At 46.2% G+C, this 23,370-nt stretch overlaps 1 long non-coding RNA gene across 1 annotated transcript in view; it reads right to left on the bottom strand.

Annotated features, from left to right (window-relative positions):
* The window catches only part of LOC144134841 (uncharacterized), a 40,510-nt gene extending 17,926 nt beyond the window's left edge, over positions 1–22,584 (bottom strand). Inside the window, exons 1-2 of the long non-coding RNA XR_013315277.1 lie at positions 22,504–22,584; positions 3,389–3,543 (exon numbers count right to left, since the gene is read on the bottom strand). This is a non-coding gene — a long non-coding RNA (uncharacterized LOC144134841). The remainder of the gene's footprint in view (positions 1–3,388; positions 3,544–22,503) is intronic.
* Positions 22,585–23,370: the final 786 nt, after the last annotated feature.

The raw sequence follows: 23,370 nt of genomic DNA, 5'->3' as shown, positions 1-23,370 counted from the left end.
GCCGTATTTTTATCCGCCTAAGAATGTTAGCAGATCTGTAAGTGGGCACCGTCGTACGCCAGTATTTGAAGTTGTGATGTTTCACCAGAGCTGAGTACCAGAAACATTACTAATACATCCTTGGATGCAAAACACTGCGTTCTTAAGTGCTAGCTATCATAGAGTCATGGCGTCACTATTTTCGGACCTTGACCGCGAATTTTAGAGCACCGGAGGAATTGATAACAGTATTAAGGGGCTAGAAAAAGGCCCACGGGAGGTTTCTTCTCAAATATGAACGTTGCGATGAAAACGCCACGATTAAATGAATTCGAAAGCTGATGCCTTTTGCAACACTGAAAGCATCACTTGTGCGTTCACACAACGCTGTTACGCCATCGGCTAACTCGATATACTCTGCAAATGGCGAAACGACGCATTTACAGAAGTGCGCCGCGAGCAGTCTAACTGCAAGGCAGGAAGTCTGGATATGACGGCGATGCCGCATGACCGCATATGGCGACGCCTACAGGCCCGCTCTGTAAAGAGCCGGGTCTGTGTCCTTGCTTCCCACTGATATCTACAGACGAACGATGCTCGTTCGTGTGCAATACGCGCGGCAGCTGATGAGGCACCGATGCGAAGGCAGTCGCATCTGCTCGTCCACTCGCGCTAATCTTTCTAACGAGATCTAGGTTACCATAAGAGGAAAGCGCACGTACAGACGTGTCACTTAACAATGGGGTGAGGCGGGTGCGCACTACACCATTTTTAAGTTCTAATATGTGGATCCTGTACAGATGGGACGGGTTGTGGCTTTCTTATGCCACGTTTTTTTCAATTGTGAGTATTTAACGTGGCCTATAGCTGACATTAGACAGCGCATAGGCGTTTTCGCCTTTCGCTGCCATCATGATGAGGCCGCCGAGGCCAAGATTCAATCCCTCAACCTCTGGTTGGGAGCAGCAGCCCAATTCCGAAGTCACTGAGTCACCCCAGGCAGTATATATACATCAAGAGAGCCTTCAGTGTCACTGTTGATGTGCTCCACAACTAAAGGTGGGGAAAATACCGATTAAAGTACAACTTCTGGTGGAAATAAACTTCTTAACTTTAAAATATAACGAATCAAGAAAGGTACACCACCCTCTTCCAATTCGTGCGTTCTTCTTTTCCACTAAAAAAATATAATATAGAGCCTGGTATTGTCGGAAAATCTTGATTATAACATAATTTACGGCTTTGTTCGTCAGTCCATCCCATTGCTAGTGCCTAAAGGCTGGTAGCGTTATGTATTAGCTTTTTTTAAAGAGTTTAAGAGAACTGACAACTTCTCTATTCTCTATTCGAGCAAACAAAGTAACGTTAAAAAAAATAAAAAAGCGTTAAGGAGCTGCCACTGAGCTACGCTGAAGGCCTGCCTACGCAGCAGGGTCTCTTCGCTGCGGTGAAAAACCCGCTAAACGGAGCAAAAGCTCTTAAAATAATTCTACTCAATATTCTCAATGTGCGCCTTTTTTATCACGCTGCTTAAGTTGGAAAACTATCGTGCTCGTACTAAAGCGGATGACGTGACTATGAAGGCACTTTCTAGATAAAAAGCTGGTCGAATGACACAGTGTTTGCAGTGTTTCAACTTTTATTGAAGTTTTATTCCCATAAAAACTAAATTTTTGAATAGCAGTTATGGAATGTTGAAAGGAAGCTTACTAGACATAATTTATAAAAACTGCGTGAAGACAGAGATACCTTTCTCTATTCTTTACGATCGGTTTTCCGGAGACTGTTTGGCGAGAATTGAATAACAAGTTTTTGAAAGGCATATATTTATCCTATCCTTACGCGCCGTTCAGCTGGTTATAAATTTCACAGATTTTTACTGGTCGAGAAGTAACAGCTGAAATTCTGATCCAGCTCCAAAGGTATAACAATTAACTGTTGCTCATACTACTATCAGAATCATTAGAGCGGTTAAAATGTTAACCATACCCACCCCCCCTACAGCCAATTATGCAAAATATGGGCATTTTTACGTTTGTTGAATGTTTCCTTAGTGGACAACAACCAACATGGTCTGCCTATCTCCACTCAATACACATATCCTGTTTTTAGTAAGGGTTAACTACAAAAAATGTCTTGAAGACAGCTTTTGTTAAATGATGAGTCCCAAATAAAGACGCCCTCGCTGGCCGCTCATTATGCGGTTTTAAAGTAGGTGCAGCCGCACTGCCGTCATCTCTTCTGCTGAGAACTCTGTGACCACGCTGTCATTACTGCTCTCTCTTCGCATGCGAGCTGAACTTCGTCGAGTTAAGAATCGCGTGTCCTGATGGAAAACCCAGTCCATCGAGTGGAACCCAAGGTAGCAGATAAACAAAAGTAGTGACGCACTGTGACATCTCCAGAAACGCGAACCAATGGATTGAATATTTAGGCGTCAGTTTCAGATTGCCAAGTTATGTCTATCCTTATATATGGTAGATTAACAGCGCAAATGAGGTGTGCTGTGAAGACCAAAAACGCACAGGACGCGTGTTCTACTGCATCTAGAGGCGAACATGTTGCAGGAATTGATGGCGTGATTCTTAAGACATGGCAGTTCCTGTCCTGTCCTGTCATGGTAATGGTCTTCATCCTATATTGTGGGTGTTTTTTTCGTGAAACTTTAACATGCCTCAAGAAACAAGAAAACATTATTATTCACATTCCTAGGGTTTATCAACTAACGCAGAGATCAATAGGACATATTCTTGCTTTTGCATAGGTAGATGCCTTCCACCCTTAAGGTCCCAGCTGATCCATTTTTAGTGATGTTTTCTTCTTTAATTTCGAACAAAATGAAGCTGTTTAGAGTCAAGAACCTCCCATACCTTTCTTTGTGTCTCGCTTTGTGACTAGGCTGTTTTATTTTCCAGTCGATCACATGAACCGAAAAGGGTAGCAGCGTATTTCACATTAGAACTGCTGTCCACCGCAAAGTAAAACGACGCGCAGAATCAGGAGCGAGAGGACGCTGAAGCTTTTTCACGTGAAGTATAGGACTGAAAGCATGCAACCATATATGATAAGACGGTATTGTTCCGTGTTAAATGAACCGAGCGCTTCACTGTATAAGAAGCTGGAAATTAAATTCAGTGACACGTACCTTAGCTTAATTATATGCTATTATGTGTTCATTAAGCCGGCTTTATAGTCTTTACTAACGAATGATGCACTTTTCTTTGTGTCCGTTGTATGTTCTGCAAAATGCCACCACGTTAAGCACGCAGCTTCAGCTCTCTACACTAATCAGCCGGCCAACTTCCAGCGTCTTCTGTCTCCTTGAGTATTGTCTGAAATTGGTGAAATACCCCACTGTCAATTATTATGCTTAATGTAAAATTTTTTATCTTTTTTTAAGGAAACTCACGGCGTGTCGCCCCCGTTGGCATCCCTGTAAACGATGTCATACTCCGCCGTGGTGCCGTCGTCAGAGAGGGAAGTTCTGTCGTACCTCTCACAATACTTCGTGGGCTCCGGGTCGGATGTGACGTACGCGTTGAACACGGGGAAATTTGACAGCACCTGAGAAGATATGCACATTTTACTGATAAAGACAACCACAGGGAGCGCATAATTTTTGCAGCTTGTTTAATTGAAGGTTTGCCAGCAAAGTGGCGCAGCAGTTCTAGCGCCTTCCCTCCTGGTCTCGTGGCCTTCAAACTGCTGGAAAATACTGCCACCAGTGTACATACCTTTAGAGCATGGATGAAAAAATTATCCCGGAAGGATACTAAATTTACGCGGCTTTTTCACCATGCATAAAAAATGGTTGGCGGTTTAGCATTGTTTAGCATAAAATATCGTGCGACCCGCCGCAATGGCTCAGTGGTTAGCGCGCCCGGCTACTAAGCAGGAGTTTCCTGGTTCGGCCGCGTTTCGATGGATGCAAAACACAAGAAAGGCGCCCGAGTGCTGTGTGATGTCAGTGCTAGTTAAAGATCAACAGGTGCTGGAAATTATTAAGGCGTAAGCCTTTCTTGGGTTATGAGTGGCGGGGACGGCAGTTGTAGACGGATTTTGTCCGCGCGAACTAGCAATGACAAGTTTTATCGTAAATAAAACAAAAATGCAGAACTTCATTAAGCAACAGTTAAAGAAATTAAAAACAAACAGAAGTAGAAACACAAAATGAAGCATAAAGATGAAAATGGAGAAAGGACAGGGAAAGGATTTCGCATTTCCGATCATAAGCACACTGAAGTGCAATCCTCTAGTGAGAGAGCAAACCTTTATTAAGGAAATAGGACGATCTGAAATAGTTTGTGAATACCGATATTTTTTGGTGCGCGTCCGTATAGCCCGCGATGCCGCAAGATCCCACCGCCTCGCAAGTCCGGCGTGCGAGGCCAGCTTGTGGTGTCCCACTCGAGCACTCGAGGAGAAATATTTCCCAAGCCTCTTTAGTGGGGGTGGGGTGGGGAGGGAAGTGGGGACTGTATTGACCGGCCCACACCACGTAGAATAGAGAACAGAGCTCGTGACAGTGTAGGCACAAAGTATTTACTTTCGGGGCATAGCGAGCAGCTATGGTGGGACACCAGTAGGTGTTCGTCTGATGCTGTCGCAAAATGCGTTCGTCTGCCTTCGACAGTCCCTTTTCCGGTGGAGAAAACCAGTGATGCCTGTCTTAGTAATGGTCGACGATTTCTCGAAACCGCAGAAGCGGTCTGCTAGGCTCATCGGTTGGGCAGGAGGCGCTAGTATGTGCCGGGAGGATAAGCGCACGGGCAGCCGCATTCGCAGCTTCGTTAACACGGAGACCCTGGTAGACCGGCACCCACACGATGCGCCTAGACGTGAACGCGGAGTCTTTAACGGCGTTGCAGAGTGTATGTGAAATGCTAGAGGACAAACCTCGCCTTTGACACAACTCTCGCAAGCGAAAATAGAGTCTGAGATGACAACGTTTTCATTGGGGTCTACGACCGCGAGGGTAATAGCGACTTCATCAGCCTGGTGAGCATTCAAGGCGCGGAAGGAGAGCCCATTGGTTTGCAAGTTGTGGTGGACTACGGCTGCCGTGTGGTTGCCCGATGGAGTCGGACCATGAGAATGGTTTTTTAGAAAAAAAAGATGCCGCAGTAATTCTCTCATCTCGGTGGACACCCGAACCACGCCGTAGGGGAAGGGAGGAAGGTGCGAGTGAGAGACAAAGAGGTGCCGTTGTGGACGGCTCCGGAAAAATTACAGGATTACAGTAGCTCGGACTTGGCTGGGGAAGAGCTGCAGCAAACCTGAAATATTCCGGAGCCGTCCACAACGGCACCTCTTTGTCTCTTCTTTCACTCGCACCTTCCTCCCTTTTCTTACGTCGCGGTTCGGGTGTACACCGAGCAGTGACACATTTACTGCCCTATCTCTTTTCCAGAAAAAAAAAATTTTGAATTTTCAACACGAATTTTTCGTAGGTGACCACCACCGCCACGTACTTCAAAGCGCGACAGAGGTTAGTGTCCCATCGCTACCACGGTGGCTCAGTGGTTAGGGCGCTCGGCTACTGATCCGAATTACCCGGTTTCGAACCCGACCACGGCGGCCGCATTTCGATGGAGGCGGAACGCACAGGCGTGCTTGTGCTGTACGATGTGAATGCACGTTAAAGATCCCCAGGTGGTCTAAATTAATTCCGAGGACATCAACTACTGCGCCTCTTTCTTCGTCTCTTCTCTCAGTCCCTCCTTTATCTCTTACCTTACACCACGAATAAGTTGTCCGCCGAGATGTGAAACAGGTACTGCACCACTTAGCCCAATTTATAAGCTTGCTTTCTGCGCCTGCAGTCAGGCAAATGGTACTGTTGAAAGCACTGTGTATTGCGCTGCCAGCTCATGAGTCAAAGCAAAAACATTTTGAAGTGAAAAGCAAGTGACGTCACGCACGGTGCAGTTTCTCTCCATCCCTCTCTTCCTAGTGACTAGTGCGTGTGCGCCACTAGTAGCACCGAGCCACAGGTGTTCCGCCGCTGCGCAGCTCCTCTCCTTTCCTCAAAATACAACTTTCGATTTTCAGTTTTCTCTTTCCTCTTTCTCTCCCTTCTTTATCCCTTCCTTTACGGCGCAATTCAGGTGTCCACTGAGATATGTGAGACGATTACTGTGTCTTTTCCTTTCCGCAAAATCCAAACAAAACGAGTGAGCCAACGGCGTTCATAGAGTTCATTGGCGTTGACTTTGCAAAGACAGTTCATTTTCAGGAACGGAAAGGCGCACAACCGGCTCTGTGGGCCACTGGAGACCTCAATCTCGCTTTTGCTTGGTATATCCTGGTATAGCTGGACTAATCCAAATTAATTTTAGAGCTTCGTTAGATCTCATTTTATGAGATCAAAATGAAGTGAACAAAAAATTGCAGACTAATCCACGCGACTCTGAACAGCGAATTTTTTTTCATTTGGGAAGACACTCTGCCTTTTAAAATCTCGGTTACTTTTACCTGTTGCACTCGGTAAATGCGTATGCGTGCAGATAGGATGGTTTTTCAGAGTAGGATGGATGATGTTTTTTTATATATGAGGGACAAATGTGGAGAAACAAAGTAATTGAACTTTGTTTTGCCATAAATGCTGTACCTTTTTACTGCAAATGGTGTATATCACAACAGGGGAAAAAAGTTGATTTCGCGATTTCTCCAAATCACTTTCGACTCTCGCACCTCCAAATCGCGTTTCAACTTTCGCAGAACGAGACAAAAGTTTCTGCAAACTGACTCTGTGTTCGATAATTATATGTAAGTTGTTCTGTTAGAAGTAGCGCTTTAATCATTCCTGGCTTTTATACTTCTTCATTAATAATATAGCAAACATGATTAAGGACAGTGGACGCCCCATGAAAGACATTTTTAATCTGGCCGACAATGGGACTAGTAGGAACAAGAGGATAAACCTTCTCGCTGTTTTCTTCAATACTTTCTATTATCACAAATTCCTACTTCCTGTCGAGTAAGCTTTTTGTTTATTTGCTTGTGCAAATTTTCAGAAATTCAAGAATTCAGAATAATGGCAAACATTAAATCGAATTTGTTAAAAACGAACACGTCCGATTTTCTTTAGAAATTGAATAAAAACCGTATAGTAACACGAAATTCTAGAATAACGATAAGCGTCGAAATATATTGCATAAATTGAAAATAAAGTCCCTAATCGAGACCATATTTTATTCAGTTACCATTAAAATGAGTAGCCCTCAGAAATATAATAATATTATTTCGAACTGAATGCATTTGCTCCTGTTTTTTTTTCTAAAACGACAGAATATCACGAAATAACTTTTGAGTATTAGGGCTTATTATTTTATTTTGTTCAACGCTTTAAGCACTCGATTTCGCGAACTGTTTCTAGGTATTGCTAATGGAAGCAAAACAGTTACGTACTCCAAAATTAATTTTTTAATGTTAATGTAATGTTACTATACTCTAATTACTGTTTTTGCCAATTGTTGTAGTTGTGCACATTTTTTGTTTATATGTTGTGAATTTTTTATCTCCGCTCACTCCAAGTAGAAGATATTTTTTATGCATTTTAGGACGGCGACATTTTCGGATGTGAATTTCCATGCGTGTATTAAAAACGCACTTTCAACTGAGCAGGGTATGTTGCTAAGCAAGCTGCTTGGGTTCGGACATTATGGAATGTGCAGCGCTTGCGGACGCCGGACATATACCACAAGAACAAACAACCGCGCAGTTGTTTGTCCTTCTCTTCTATGTCCTTCGTCTTCTAGCTGTTCACATTCCTTAATGACAGAACCCAATCAGCTAGCTCAGCAACATACCCTGCTCATTTAATAGTGCGTTTTGACATCCAGGTGTTCAAACTCTGATAAGTCCAAAAGGGAACTATGAATCCGTATATTACAAGTGGCGCGAACACATCTTGCGACGGTGCTTAAACAGGCCAGTTTGGGACTGAACATTTTGAAAGGGGTTCTATCTCTTAATCGAGCACCTTGGAGTAAGCGCGGTGTATCCCTCGCGTAGCGAAATAACACCATCAGATTCTCGAGGTCTATTTAAACTGGCCACAGTGAGCCTGAACACCTTAAATGGGTTCCCTTCAGTGCCTCGAGCACTTTGGAGTAATGCCCCAAGTATGCCTCTACGACGAGAAAAAAACATGCGTTGCGAGACAAAGCGGTGTGGTCAGGGTGGGGAACCAGGCTTGGGAAAAGAACCTGGAAAGCGGTCACTGAAGGGCTAGATGTCTCGATAGTCGGAGCCCGTAAGCTGCCGTTACGCCACTCCGACATCTGAATTCCTTTTCCTTACCTTCTGCACAAACGCACGATTTTACAGTAGTTGAACAGGTTTGTTTGATCGGGCCTAATCAATGGCAGCGTTTTGGTTCATTAGTTTCGTTGATTATATTTGTTCATAAATTCTTGACATTCTGCTGAAAATATTCTCCCGAGCCGCATCTTCGGTGGATTCATTTATGACTACTGTTGGATTAAGCCTGCTGTTATTAGCGGAGCAAGCAGAGGCAATTTCATTATTTGTCTTTTACGAGGCTTTGCCATAAAAAATGTTTCCGTTGGAATAAAGCAAGGATGGCAGGAAGGCGTGTGCTGCCTGTGGCATGCGGCTCTTTGTGAATGCAAAGAGCCGCATGCCACAGGCAGCACTTCTGCAAGCTACTCTCGACTACTTAATCGAAGAATATACGCAGCACACCCATATCTTCACCGATGGTTCAAATACTAAAGAAACTTCTTCTTGTGGCCTTTATGTGCCCTCAACAGGCCATGCCCTTTCTTACCGGCTGCAGCGGAAGACCTCCTCTACACCAGCTGAGCTTCACGGCATTAAGGAAGCTGTTTCTTACATCCTGCGCCGAACCGCCGGCCGTTGGGTTATCTTCACCGATTCAAAAGCATCTCTGCAGATCTTGGCCAACCTGCTGAAGAAAACGAATCACCAGCCAGTTTCCCTGGACATTGGGTATATCCATCATTTCGCTTTTGCCGCAGGCCACTGCATAACATTTCCGTGGGTACCTGCTCACTGTGGCATTATGGCTAATGAAAAAGCAGATGAAGCGGCCCGTAAGGGCCATCAACATCAGAGATACATTCGAAGTTTTCTCACGAAATCTGATGCGTCCCAAATGGCTAAAAGTTTTGCGTACGAAGAAACGTATCGGCTTTGGAGTTTGCCGACACATCAGTACCAATTTCTTCACTCAATCGACCCACATCTTAGATCAAGACTCTCACCCAGAATTCCTCGACAACTCGAGACACTTTATCACCGACTTCGTCTGAATGCTGCATATACAAATGGCCTGCGATACCGTTTTGGACAAATGAACAGTCCGCATTGTGACAACTGTGCTTCGAAAGAAACTGTGGAACATATCCTGCTTGGGTGCCCTGCGTAAGCTAACGAGCATGCGTACTATGAACATTGCATGCAGAAGCTCTGCCCAGTACCCCTAACAATGGACAAAATTTTAGGCCCCTTAGCCTGCTTCAGGCAACAGAGACTTGCAACGAACTTTCTTTTTACATATTTAAAAGACATTGGACATCTCGATAAGCTCTAAATTCACTTGCAGGTTACCTTCATGCATTCTTCTTGCAGTGAACTTCGTCAGCCCATTCGTCGGACTATGCACTCCATCATTCCATAGGTTACATCAATACTCGCCACTGCATCCTTAGTACCCATTTCATGGCTGCATTTTATCTTCGTTTTTTTTCCACCTCTTCCATGCTGCTCTCCTTCAGTCTTTATCTCCCAAAATTCCCCTTCCTACGCAGAGTAGCATACCAGCGATATTGAAACGCCGGCTAAATTCTCTGTTTCTTCATTAAAGAGTCTCTCTCTCTCGTGTGGACGAGACGACGGCGAGATGCCAAACCCGGGAAGTTATACTTAATCAGCTAGCGATGTCAAACTGTAGGGATCTTACCTGCTTGGCATCGCAGTCTTGGGATCTTTGCCGGACGTTTTGTGCGTTGACGGGCGGAAACACTGTCATCGAAGCAAGTACCGCTACCAGAACGACCAGCAAGTTGGAATGATGAGAGTATCCATTACGAGAGCGCTACGAAATGTATAAAGCGCGCTTCGGATAATGTATTAGTAAGAGCAATCGGTTTTTTTGCCCTAATTCTAAAGCGATAAATAGAATGGCTGTCTGCAGGAAGATTTATTGCGCTGAATGGCTCAGGAAAAACACATATCGAGAGAAATTTTTGTCTTCCAGTTAAAAACTAAGTCCTTGGACCATAGGAGAAATCAACAGTGTGAAGAACTTTGATGATACGATACGCCGCACAAAAGCGTAAGCTGTAGTAAAGGACGGTCAGCAGGGCGCTACGTCACAAGCAATTATCGAAACGTCCCGCGATCAGTCTAAGATTTGCAGTGCACAAGCGAGCATCGGAGCGTCCCGCGGTTGTCGTCTTCCTTCAGCGCCAGCCCCTAAAGGTTCCGGAGCCAAAGGCCTGTGTTACGAAGCTTTAATTTTAGCACAGGCCATCATGGCTTGCGCTTCCTAATCTGCGTGCAGAAGTAGTGTACAGTCGGGGAGAAAAGTCTATAGACCACGTGTTCGGCAAACGATGCCGACAGTTCTACCATTTGTCGTCGGCTGGAGAGCATACCTGTGGAGGCGACAGTCAGAGTTTTGTTCTTTCACCCCAAGAATTGCGGTCTCTCTCCAGCGGTTAGCAATAGACCTGTGGGTTTCGTTTACAGAAATTATTGGCTGCAAACTTAAGTCATCAAATTAAATTAGTACGCTCAATAAACAAGCATACTAGTAGTAAGACTGCGCTATTCGACATTTCGGTCGTAAGCCAAAGCAAGTTAAGGATGGTAGGATTTGTTCACACTGAGAACTTACTTTTCCTTTCGCAGCTCCTGAAATAGATGTGCTCCTCGCGCTCCTGGTGATCTCTTTATGAAGCTTGGACTGGCAGATAATATGCGTGCATTTTTTTTTAATTCGACCAGGTGCCATATAGCACAGATGCAGAATTATAGCTCTTTTTTTTGTTGGGCTGCGACCCTGAGCGGGAACGATACTGCAAAATGAGGCACATGTTTTTATTCTGGAGTGCTCAAACCCCACCTGTCACCATTTACGTCAATGTGTTGAAAATACTTCTTTGTTTTTGCAATATTTCTTTGTTTGTGCAGTATTCGCCACTGACTTTTTGTTTCATATAGCAGAAAGCAGCCGTTTCAAAAAGCGGTGCGATCGAAAAAGATGTCGTTGGCCTTCACTTTCTTTCCCCTAATATTCGACCATAATATCGACATCCGGTTCTTTCTTTTTTTATTTTCCTCGTTTGAAAATGCATTAGGCACCCTCCAGTAACCCGCGTTACGAAAAACTGGCACTGGGAGTTTTCCGAAAGAGATAATATTGTGCTTTTACATTGATCTTCATGCGTCACTTTTGCTTTAGATGTAGTCTTCTAAACAAGAAGCTTCATTTTGGGAGCTGAGTACCTTATGGTTTTATAAACTTCGACATGGAAGAATGCATAGCCGGTAGACCTTATAAAACAGACAGCCCTGGTTTAGAAGTAGATTCCACATGGAGCCTACCTCTATATTCAGATAAGAAGAAGCAAAAGAGAGCAGGTTATTTATATCCCATTAAGAGTTTTGATGCTCCTTTAAGAATTTTAAGACAGGGACAATCTGGCATTCTAATGTTTTCGCCTAATGTATGTTCTCTGCATCACACAATCATTATTGAAATTAATGAATCGAAAGAGGTGAGGGATGTGCTCGCGTCCACACACAATCTGCTGGAATGGCCCATATATGTAGCTCTTTTTACCGTTGCTGACACATTGCCTCTTATCATGTATGGATGTTCGACGCCTGGGGCAATATTTTTTACCAATGTGCAGTGGACGTCACTGGAGTATTCGTGTAGCGTGTCGGCCCCTGCACAAACATTTTTACGTCACCTGGGACTTAGTGGCGATTAGAGCTGGCTATCTGCAATGTGCTCGTTTATGTTTGAACAATCTGTGACCATGAGCACCTTTGTCGATTCTTGCAACGTTTTCCACCGCCAATTTTTTTTTTCGCGGGACATCTTGAACTTACTCTTTTTATTCTAATAAAATGAACTTAAGTGTACAAATAGAAATAGAATACAGATGTACACGCTGAATTTTTTGACGAAAACGAGCAACATCTCTTTCTTGAGACCCTAGATCAACCCATCTCAGTCCGGTGGTCAACTCTACTTTAAACACGGTATATTTTTTCTCTCTCTCTCAGGGATAGGTGAGTACAAGAGAGGTAATCTCTGTGTTTATCTCAACGACAGGAGGGGGGTGAAAGAGCCAGAAATCTCTGAAGAGAAAAACTGATGATGCTGGCTCCGTCTATTGAATGGATTGAACTCATATTTTCTAGCGCTTAGTGAACACAAGGGACAAGAACACAAATACACAGAACGTACGCTAGTCTTCAACTGTCGTTTAATCGAAAAAACATTCAAGATAAGACATCTCTATTGCTGATATTCACACACGCGCAGTAGCAACGCCACGTTTCAAGAACAACAATTTTTTTTTTGATAGATAAACAGATGGGGTGCTGACACATTTTGAGCCTTCTTTATCAATGCACATATCTTCGAAAATTTCCCGTTCCGAGCGCGTTTTTAGTGTTCCTAGAATGCTTGTTTCATGCAAGATTGCTGTGCAGGGTACAGGGTTAGGGTCGCCAGGGTACCGTTCGATGAGACAGCGTTTGCAGTGCACCGCGAGATTCCTCGCCGCCGAAATGGATTCTGTTGCTGTTGTTTAGCTTTCGTTAAACTCGGTAGGTAGCGAGAGGTAAAGGTCATGGCTACGCTTAAGCTTCGCTATGGTTACGCGATTAACTGCTACTGATTATTTCCTTAGGTAATCTCTGTCTATGCTTCTTTCGTTCCAACGACAAAGTCTGACTTTCTTCACAGACTCCAAACTCGGCACGTCGTCTTCTACCTTCGAGGATTCGCTGTCTTATGTTCAGCGAGCTCTTCTAGCAGCGTCGACAATATGACGCTTATCGAGACGTTTGACACGCTCTTCTTCAGTCTCTTCGGCACGCTGTCTCGTCCTTGTTTCGTTCCGACGCCGAAGTCTGGCTTTTTTCAGCCTAGCCGACTCATCGTTGTCCATAACGGCCGAAGCACAAGGCAGCGTTTCTTTGGCGCCGCGTCAGCGTGTGGGTTACTGGCATCGCCGGAGGCGAAAATTCGGCGCTTGGAGCGAAGCGATGCAGGGAGATGCAGATATCTGGCGAGGCCAGATCTTAGCGTCGGCGCTGGAATTACCTCGTAGGTGGGGATTGGTGGGGCCAAAAGCCGCGGCCCGTTTCTGCGAAGGCAGCAGTGCCCCTTCTGTACCCTTGCTATTGTCCCCCTTGCATGCCCCCGTATAAGGTCCCCGTTGCCGCTGAATGGGACAATTAGCTACGGACAGGGGATAATTAAGGGGATTTTACGAACGATGTCTCCCCACCCCATCTGGAGAGCTATTTCGTAGGTCCTCATGTGTTTGGTCGCCCTCTCTTGCGGGCTCCGAGCGATGACGAGGCGCGGACGCGACGCCGAACAAACTGCGGCTCGCCTCCCGCTACGCCGAACCGGATGTAGATATATACACACTGCGACAGCCCCTCTTCCTCTACTGTGCATGCGCACAACCGGCGAGGCGAGCGGCGTCTGCTCCACGACGAGCGCAAAGGCTAAATGAGGTCATGCTAGATGGCGCGCAGAGCGTTGCGACAACGCCGAAAGTGCGACCATGCTGAAGAGGCGAAGCGGCTGCAGTGATGTAGCTTTCGCTACAAAAGATATTAGATCGAGTGTCACGAATGCAAGTACTATACTTCTAGAAAACCGTGATGGTGCTATGAGTATTAGCAGTGAAAATCTACGGAAAATTATCACTGAAGTTTTTTACGAAGAATGTGTTCCAATCTGTTGTTTTAGTGGAGCTTCACGTAGCGTCACTTGAAGATAATGCTGAAAAAAATCTGGCAAGCACTTCGCTCGTTACAAGAAATTATTGCAAAGATATAGACACTGGCCATGACCTATCCTTACAAAAATTTCTTTAGACCGTCCAAACACTGTTTTTATACGTGACTCCATAATGACTCTAGACTTTCTTTAAACTAGTCTATACACAGCCTATAGATTTATGGCGATACACTTTTAGTAGACTTTTGTCTATAGACGAGGGTCTACTGAAAGCCTAAGCGACACAGCACAGCAGACAGTCTATAGTCGAACTGTAGACTTACTACCAGACACTTCCTATTGATTTTTGTCTATAGACAGTCTATACACAAAACTACTGAAAGCCTAGTAGACACTGGTTAATAGACAGTCTATAGACGGGGTCTACAGAGAGACTTATGGCCGTTCACTTCATGTGGATTTCTCTATAGACAAAAGTCTACTGGTCCAGTAAACGTAAGGCTATGGACAGTCTACTGATATTTCATAAGTATATGGTCTGGCAGTGCTGGGCACCATTGTCTATAGACGATGTATAGAGGTCTATCTACAAAACCTGCAACAGACCGTTGTCTAAGGGAGACCGTCTACAGCCATTGAAAAACGTCACCACGCAGTCTTCACAAATGACATAACGATCAATATACATACAAATTTAGTTTCTTTCCGTACTGTGAAAATTGCTTTTTGAGGAAACGAAAAGCGGTTAGAGCGCTCGGCTATTGATTCGGAGTTCCCGGGTTCGAACCCGACCGCGGAGGCTGCGTTGTTATGGAGGAAAAACACAAAGGCGCCTGTGTGCTGTGCGATGCCAGTGCACGTTTAAGATCCCCAGGTGGTCGAAATTATTCCGGAGCCCTGCACTACGGCACCTCTCTCTACCTTTCTTCTTTTTCTCCCTTCCATTATACCTTCCCTTAAGGCTTCGGTTCAGGTGCCCGCCGATATATGGGATAGACACTGCGCCATTTCCGTTCCCCCCCCCCCAAAAAAAAATATAATTTTAATAATGTTCGTCTCATATATTGTTGGACGCCTGTATCGCGCTGTAAGGGCAGGGATAAAGGAGGGAGTGAAAGAAGAAAGGATGAGAGAGGTGCCGTAGTGGTGGGCTCCAGAATACTTTCGACCACTTGGGGATTTTTAACGTAAACTGACATCGCACAGCACACGGGCGCCTTAGCGTTTTGCCTCCATAAAAACGCAGCCGCCTGAAACCTTTTACAAAATATACCCCGTTGCTAAATGCAGTGAAATGACGAATCCGTAAAAACCTTGAAAATACTCTCCGGATCAGTAGTCGAGCGCTCTAACAACTTAGCCACCGCGGAGGGTATTAAATATCCCCAGGTGGTCGAAATTATCCCGGAGCCCTCCACTACAGCACCTCTTTCTTCTTTCACTCTCTCCTTTATTTCTCTCCCTTTCGGCGCGGTTCTGGCGTCCAATGAAATATGAGACAGATATTGCGCCATTTCCTTTTACCCAAAACCATTTATTTTTATCTTCATTACCAACACCTTATTTCTCGCTCACTACCGCCACGTACCTCAAAGCATGATTGAGGCGACCACTGATCGAGGAAGAAAGTCATGCGTTCCTCCTTTCCTCAAAATCTTTAGAGTCTGGGACGTTTTCAACGCCAAAGCCTATGAACAAACTGAACGCCGACAGTTTTCGTTTTTTGTATCCTGTATTAACTCAGCTAATCAACAGCCTCAGGATGACTACACAATTCCTAGTTAACAAACAGCTGCCACTCTTTTAGTGTTGAGTCATGAGTTTAGATGTTTTAAGCATCGATTATGTTTTGCAGCTAGCTTAGCACGCCTTTCTAGTTGAATCGCTGCAGACTTGCGCGCTGGCTACGAAGACACAGTGTAGCAAAGTGCAGACACTTCGGCCCCATCCGCAATGTAGGGTAGGCACACGCTATGTCGCCGTTCAATATTCAGCTCCTCTTCTACTCTCTTTGATAGTTCCCGCAAGTGTTGTTTTCATTGGATCGTTATAACAGCCGCGTACAAGCAGGATGGTTGGCGCATCATATCCTATTAAACTTATTATTATTATTTCTTATTATCGCCAGCAGGGACGAGTCCTACCCACCGCTGGGGAAGGAGAACGGCGGCCCGCGCCAGCGGCAGTGGCAACCACAGCAACAGCAGAAGAGCGGCGTTAAGGTGAGCGGGGGAGCGGGCCCTCCCAAATCACTTATTCCGCACCCGGGGCAAAGCACTAACAACAATAACATGCAAACAAATAACGAGATGAAGCTAGCCGAGGAAAACAAAGCGCTCAAAAAAGAGCTAGAATTATGCCGCGAAGAGTCGAGGCAGCTGAAGAGAATAGACGACCTAATAAGGGAAATGCAGTGGCAAAGGCAGGCAGGGTGCTCACCTAGAGATCACTACCGCCACCAGCCGAGCAACCCACACAACAGTCACAAGAGCAAAGTTTCAGAGATGAGATGAAGAGCTTTATGGCAACAATGCAAAGCCAAAAACAACAAACACAACAGAAAGTAGCGCTGCAGGATCAAAGCTTCAGCACCTATGTAAAAAAATCAAAATACGCCGAAAACCATAAACGACGCCAGAGATAGGCTATACAACGAGAGGAGATTCGGAGCAGAAACCCATAGTACAAACATAACAACAACACAACATGGCAGGACAAAACCAACTAGAGCTGTGGAAGTGGAACTGCAGGGGCTACCGGCGTAAGCAGGGGCTCCTACAGCAGTGCATCAACACGAAAGACACACCACCAGACATTATCACGCCTCATGAAACCAACACTTACCCATGCTAAAAGGGTACACATGCCAGGAAAGCGGACGCACCGGAACCCTCATCAGTAACAAGATAGTAACCATAGCACACAAAGAAATTGAGGGTACAAAGATAGAACACGTGATAACAGAAATAATTCCCAAGAAGAAACGAAGAGCCAAAAGCACCTTCGTAGTAAATCTCTACAGCCCCCCCCCCCCACCCAGACAAAAGCACGGCGACTTCATTAAGCTTTTCGCTGAGGTGAATAGGCTAGCCAAGTCGAACATCCTAATCGTAGCAGGGAACTTTAATGCCAAAAGCCCGAGCTGGGGATACCAGAAAGCCGAGAGAAAAACGCAGAATATATGTAACGCAGCAGAAGGGATAGGCTGCGAGCTCTTAACAGATGAAAACAAACCAACAAGGCAGGGTAACAGCGTCAGCCCAGACACGTGTCCAGACCTAACATTTGTTAATGAGCAAAGCAGGCCGAGTGGGAGAACTTACTGGAAAACTTAGGCAGCAAACACCGTATCTTAAGAACCACGATAGAGTCAGAAAACGTCAAGAGAAAGATCGGCACGGCCCGCCTAATGGATTGGGACGCATTTCGACAACACAGCCGACAGCTACAAAGCGAAATCACCACGATAGAGGAGTGGTGCCAGCAGCTAAAGCAAATACAAGAAATACACATGCAAGAAGTAGATAGAACGGAACAAGTGCCGGAGGTGGACAAGCTACTACTCGGGCTATGGGAGGCAAGACGCGGGATCACCAAAAGATGGAAAAAACAGAAGCTGAATAAGAAGCTCAAGAAGAAAATTGCGGAAATCACGACTCAGGCGGAAGAGTAGGCGGCACAGCTAGCCAGACAAGGGTGGCAACAGTTCAGCAGCTCGCTGAACGGAACGCTCAGCACGGCTAAAACGTGGCGCATACTTAAAGCCCTTATGGATCCCACAAAGACTAAGGCCGAAAGCAAAAAGGCGATCCAAAGACTCGTACACCAATATGAGGGTAACGACGAGCAACTACTCGAGGCGGTAAGAACAAAATGCTACGGCAAGAACGCACCCGAAGGCTACGACGGAAAGTACCTAGGAATAGAGAACCCCGACATGGACAGACCCATAACACGCGAGGAAGTCACCGCGGCAATGAGGGCGATAACCAAGAACACGGCAGCGGCAGCTGACAGAATCAGAAACTCTTGATAAGCAACCTCAGCGACGAGGCGACGTATCAACTAACAGCGTACCTCAACACACAGTGGAAAGAGGGAAGAATCCCAGACGAGTGGAAGCACGCCGTAGTGGTGATGATCCCTAAACCGGGCAAGAGGCTGCAGATAGAGAACCTCAGACCCATCTCTCTCACTTCATGCCTGGGGAAGCTCTACGAGAAAATCATCACGAAACGGATCCAACTACACCTAGAAAACAAAAGGCTATACCCGCACAGCATGTTTGGCTTCAGAACAAACCTATCGACACAAGACGTCCTCCTAGAGATCAAGGAGGCGGTCCTCGAATCAGCACCCAAAACGGGCAAAAACATAGTCATGGCCCTCGTCATCAAAGGGGCCTTTGACAAAAGAGAGAGGGTTTATTGATAGGAAGGGCAGAGAGGTTGGCCTGAAAAATAAATATCTGTCCTGCTACTCTGCTCTGGGAGACGGGAAGAGGAGATAAAAGAAGGTCACGATGGGGGACGATGATGATGGGAGGAGGCAGAAGAAAAACTACTTTAAAAAAGGCACACTTTCTGACATCACAAACGCGAGACAAGGTCCGTGTCGCTCAAAAAGCGTGAGAACGCTCGCGTTGCCTTTACAGTTCTAAAACAATCTGGCCAAGCGCCGAGGATCAAATCCTCAGAGAGGAGCGATGTGTCCATAGGCTTCAGAGCAGATGCAAGTATGAGTATTTCACGTGCATACGCTGGGCACGCCACAAAAACATATTCTATAGTCTCTAGCACGCCACATGCGGTACATTGCGGGTAGTCCGCTTGTCCTATTAAGTGCAAGTATTTGCGCGTGAATGCCACGTTTAAACGTAGTCTACGGATAACGCATGCAATAGGGCGAGGTATTCCACGAGGAACTCTGAAAAGGTCATCGTCGGATCTAGCCGTTTAAGGTGGATGTGGCGGGGGCCTTTGACAATGTCATGTCAGCCACGCAGCTATCATGGAAGGGCTGAATAACGCCAACTACGCAAGAAGGACACATGACTACGTGAGGGCCTTCCTGACCAACCGAATGGCCACCGTAGGACTTGGGGACTTGAGAAGCGATATCTTCACTACCCCGAGCAAAGGAACGCCACAAGGCTCCATCATCTCGCCCATATTATTTGACATAGCGATGATTGGTCTAGCCAAGAAACTCAGCAAGATTGAAGGTATACAACACGCAATGTACGCAGATAATATTACAGTCTGGGTCAACCAAGGCTCCTTGGGAGAAAAACAAGAGAAACTACAAGAAGCAGCAAGCTGCGTGGAAGATTATGTTAAAGAAAGGGGACTAGCCTGCCCCACGGAGAAATCCAAGCTCCTTAGAGTTGGAAGACGCCCCACCCAAGCAGAGCTAGAAGTGAAGCTCGAGGGACAAAACATACCATAGAGAAACATGATACGAGTCTTGGGCATGTGGATCCAAGGAAGTAATAAATGGAGCCACACGATCAGCCTGCTCCAAAAGTCAACGGAGCAGGTGAGTCGTATGACAACCAGGGTCCCCCAAAGAAGATACAGAATGAAAGAAGCTGATACGATAAAACTGGTCAGACGTCAGGTGGTCAGCAGAGTCACCTACTCGCTCCCGTACCACCCCATGAACAAGCAAGAAAGAGAAGAAGCTGACACGCTCTTAAGAAAAGCATACAAGACGGCGCTACACCTGCCTAGAAACACGCCAAACGACAAGCTGCTGCAGCTGGGGCTCAGCAACACATTCAGCGAACTAGCGGAAGTACAACTCATGACGCAGAATTCCAGATTCTGAACGTCAGCCGCCGGCCGAGCACTCCTAAAGAGGTTAGGTTACTACAGGGAATGGCATTTTGATCAATCCCCCGATATCCCCGACAACATCCGTAAAACCCTCCAAGTCTCTCCTATACCAAAGAACATGGACCCGAATCTCCACGCGGCTAGGAGACAGGCGCGGCAAGATTATGTGGAACGCCATTTGGCTCAACTAGAAAACACAGTGTACACGGACGCAGCGCTTTATCTGTGGGATAAACGCACAAGAATAATCAATGCCGCCGCAGCAGTCCTGGATTACGCTTGCAAACCGATCACATACGCAACCCTACGGGGCCACACTGTAGCAGAGGGGAAGGAAGTCGCCGTTGCACTAGCGGCGGCCGAAGGCTATCGGAGAAACAAATCACTGATCATATTAACAGACTCGAAATCCACATGCAGGAACTACGCGCAAGGTGGAGTCTGCAAGGCGGCCCTAAGAATCCTCCACGAAACAGGGCTCCCTAGCCAAAACTTAACCCACAAGATACTCTGGATACTGGCACACACGGGGATAGAGGGAAACTCAAGGGTGGATAAATTAGTTTGCGAGATCACGTTCCAAGCTGAGGTGTTGGAGACCCTGGAGAACCCTACCATAGTGGAGCCAGTATAAGGGGAGATCCTAAATTGCTAGAGAGGACAGAGGTTTAAGCACCCTCCGCCACACAACCCATTAACAACACAAGAAGCAGTGAACTGGCGGAGAGTGCAAACAGGAACATTCTTCAAACTATACATCCTACACAAAATGTACCCTACACAATTCAGGGACACATGCCCGTGGTGCGGGCCAACCCCCAGGCTATACCATATTACATGGGAGTGCAAACGCAATTATGCATTCCACAAACCCAAAACCCCGAGTGCGGAGCAATGGGAGGGTCTGCTCATCAGCAGCGACTTCACAGCCCAAAGGGGCCTTGTGCAGCACGCATGCGAAGCAGCAAGACAGCGGAGCCCTGGAATAGCGGCCCGACCTTGCGAAGAGGCCAGACGTCAAAGATGAAGACGACAGCCCGCCGCTAATCTCATTGAGATTTCAATAAATGTTTTTCTCTCTCAATATTCAGCTCCTTTACTCGTTTTGATAGTTCCCGCAAGTGTTGTTTTCACCGGATCGTTATACCAGCCGCGGACAAACAGGACGGTTGGCGCATCATTTGTCATTAAACTTTATGAACGCAAGCGAAAATTCCACACCACGAACGTATTGCATTACGGCGATAGACACTCTCTCCAGTTCAATTCGTTGCTTCGAGCTGGCATTGCTTTTTTACACGGGGCTTCATCCTCCCTCGAACGCACCGTCGTCCGCGTTCTTGAAGTGTACCTGCTCCTCTCCGAGATTTATAGGATTAAAGCGAAAATCTACGCTTCTCGCAAGCAAAGCCGAAGGTCAAATGACGCTTCACTTTGACCCATAAATTAATAAAAATAATAATTGGTTTTGGAGGAAAGGAAATGGCGCAGTATGTCTCATATATCGTTGGACACTGAACTGCGCCGTAAGGGAAGGGAAAAAGAAGGGAGTGAAAGAAGAAAGGAAGAAAGAGGGGCCGTAGTGGAGGGCTCCCGAATAATTTCGACCACATGGGTATCTTTAACGTAAACTGACATCGCACAGCACACGGGCGCATTAGTGTTTTTCCTACATAAAAACGCAACCGCCGCGGTACGATTCGAACCCGGGAACTCAGGATTAGTAGTCGAGCGCTGTAACTACTGAGCCACCGCGGTGAGTATTAAAGATCCCCAGGTGGTCGAAATTATCCCGGAGCACACCACTATGGCACCTCTTTCTTCTTTCACTCCTTCCTTTATTTTTTCCTGTTCGGCACGGTTCTGGTGTCCAATGAAATATGAGACAGATATTGCGCCATTTCCTTTCCTCCAAAACCAATTATTGTTATTATTATTACCACCACTATATCCCTCTCTCACTACCGCCACATACCTCAAAGCAGGATTGAGGCGTCCACTGACCCAGGGAGCTAGTTGTTAATGCCAAAGCCAATGAATAAACTGAACGGCAAGTTTTTTTTAGGATGACTGCGCAATTCCTAGCTAACAAACGGCTGCCACTCCTTTAGGGCTGTGTCATGAGTGGAGATGAATTAAGCATCGATTATATTTTGCAGCTAACTTAGCACGCCTTTCTAGTTTAACCGCTGCAGTCTTGCGCGCTGGCTACGAAGACATGGTGTAGCGAAGTGCAGAGACCGGCTCCATCCGCAATACAGAACAGGCGCAACGATATGTCGCCGTTCAATATTCAGCTCCTCTACTCGTTTTGATAGTTCCCGCAAGTATTGTTTTCACCGGATCGTTATAACAGCCGCGTACAAACAGGATGGTTGGCGCATCATTTGTCATTAAACTTTATAAACCCAACTGAGAATTTGACTGCACGAACTCACTGCACTACGACTATACATACTCTCTCCCGTTCAATTCGTTGCTTCGAGCTGGCATTGCTTCTTTACACGGGGCTTCAGCCTCCGTCGAACACCCCATCGTCCACGTTCTTGAAGTGTGTCTGCTCCTCTCCGAGATTGGTAGGTTTAAAGCGAAAATCTCCGCTTCTCGCAAGCAAAGCTGAAGGTCAAATGACGCTTCAATTTGAACCCTAACTGAAGGCTCTCCTTAGATGTGGTTGTGTCGTCATACAACGCGACTTACCGCTTGCTCCTAGGCCAGCGCTCGCCGCCTAGACACCGCAGACGTGGAGCCAGAACCTGCCTCCGGGACGAGTTCTTCCACAGAGCATTAGAGGCGCCGGGCTGCTTCTAGCGATCCCTACGACAGAGAGCGTCACGAGGCCACGTTGGCAAGAGAGAACTCACGAAAGCGGGCTCGTGGAGTTGGTGAAACCGACGAAGAACTGAAGGCTTGTCTGGAGAAGCAACGACACAGGCAACAAGGGCATAATAATAATAATAATTGGTTTTGGGGGAAAGGAAATGGCGCAGTATCTGTCTCATATATTGTTGGACACCTGAACCGCGCCGTAAGGGAAGGGATAAAGGAGAAAGTGAAAGAAGAAAGGAAGAAGAGGTGCCGTAGTGGAGGGCTCCGGAATAATTTCGACCACCTGGGGATTTTAACGTGCACTGACATCGCACAGCACACGGGCGCCTTAGCGTTTTGCCTCCATAAAAACGCAGCCGCCGCGGTCGGGTTCGAGCCCGGGAACTCCGGATTAGTAGCCGAGCGCCCTAACCACTGAGCCACCGCGGCGGGTAACAAGAGTATCTCAAGTGGAAAAAGGCAGTGGATGCTGCCAGCGTCTCTGCGCGATCATCGGTTGTCTTTCAATCCTTACAACCTTACTCAGCTGGATTGAGCCACAGCCACATCTTTTTTTTTAATTCGGCGACTTGTTCTGTTGTTTTTTAAGAACGCTGTTTTCGTTTATTTCTTCGGCGAAGGTTTCTTTCTTGTAGTGAATAAGTTCTTTCCCGGCAATATAATGTATTCGTATGCGGTGAAGAGTCATTGCTTTGGACCGAGCAGTCCATTGATGGTTAACATAAAAAGACTGAACAT

Source organism: Amblyomma americanum, chromosome 5, assembly GCF_052857255.1.
Source record: "Amblyomma americanum isolate KBUSLIRL-KWMA chromosome 5, ASM5285725v1, whole genome shotgun sequence".
NCBI lineage: Eukaryota > Metazoa > Arthropoda > Arachnida > Ixodida > Ixodidae > Amblyomma > Amblyomma americanum.
This window is presented reverse-complemented; position numbering and strand designations above follow the sequence as displayed.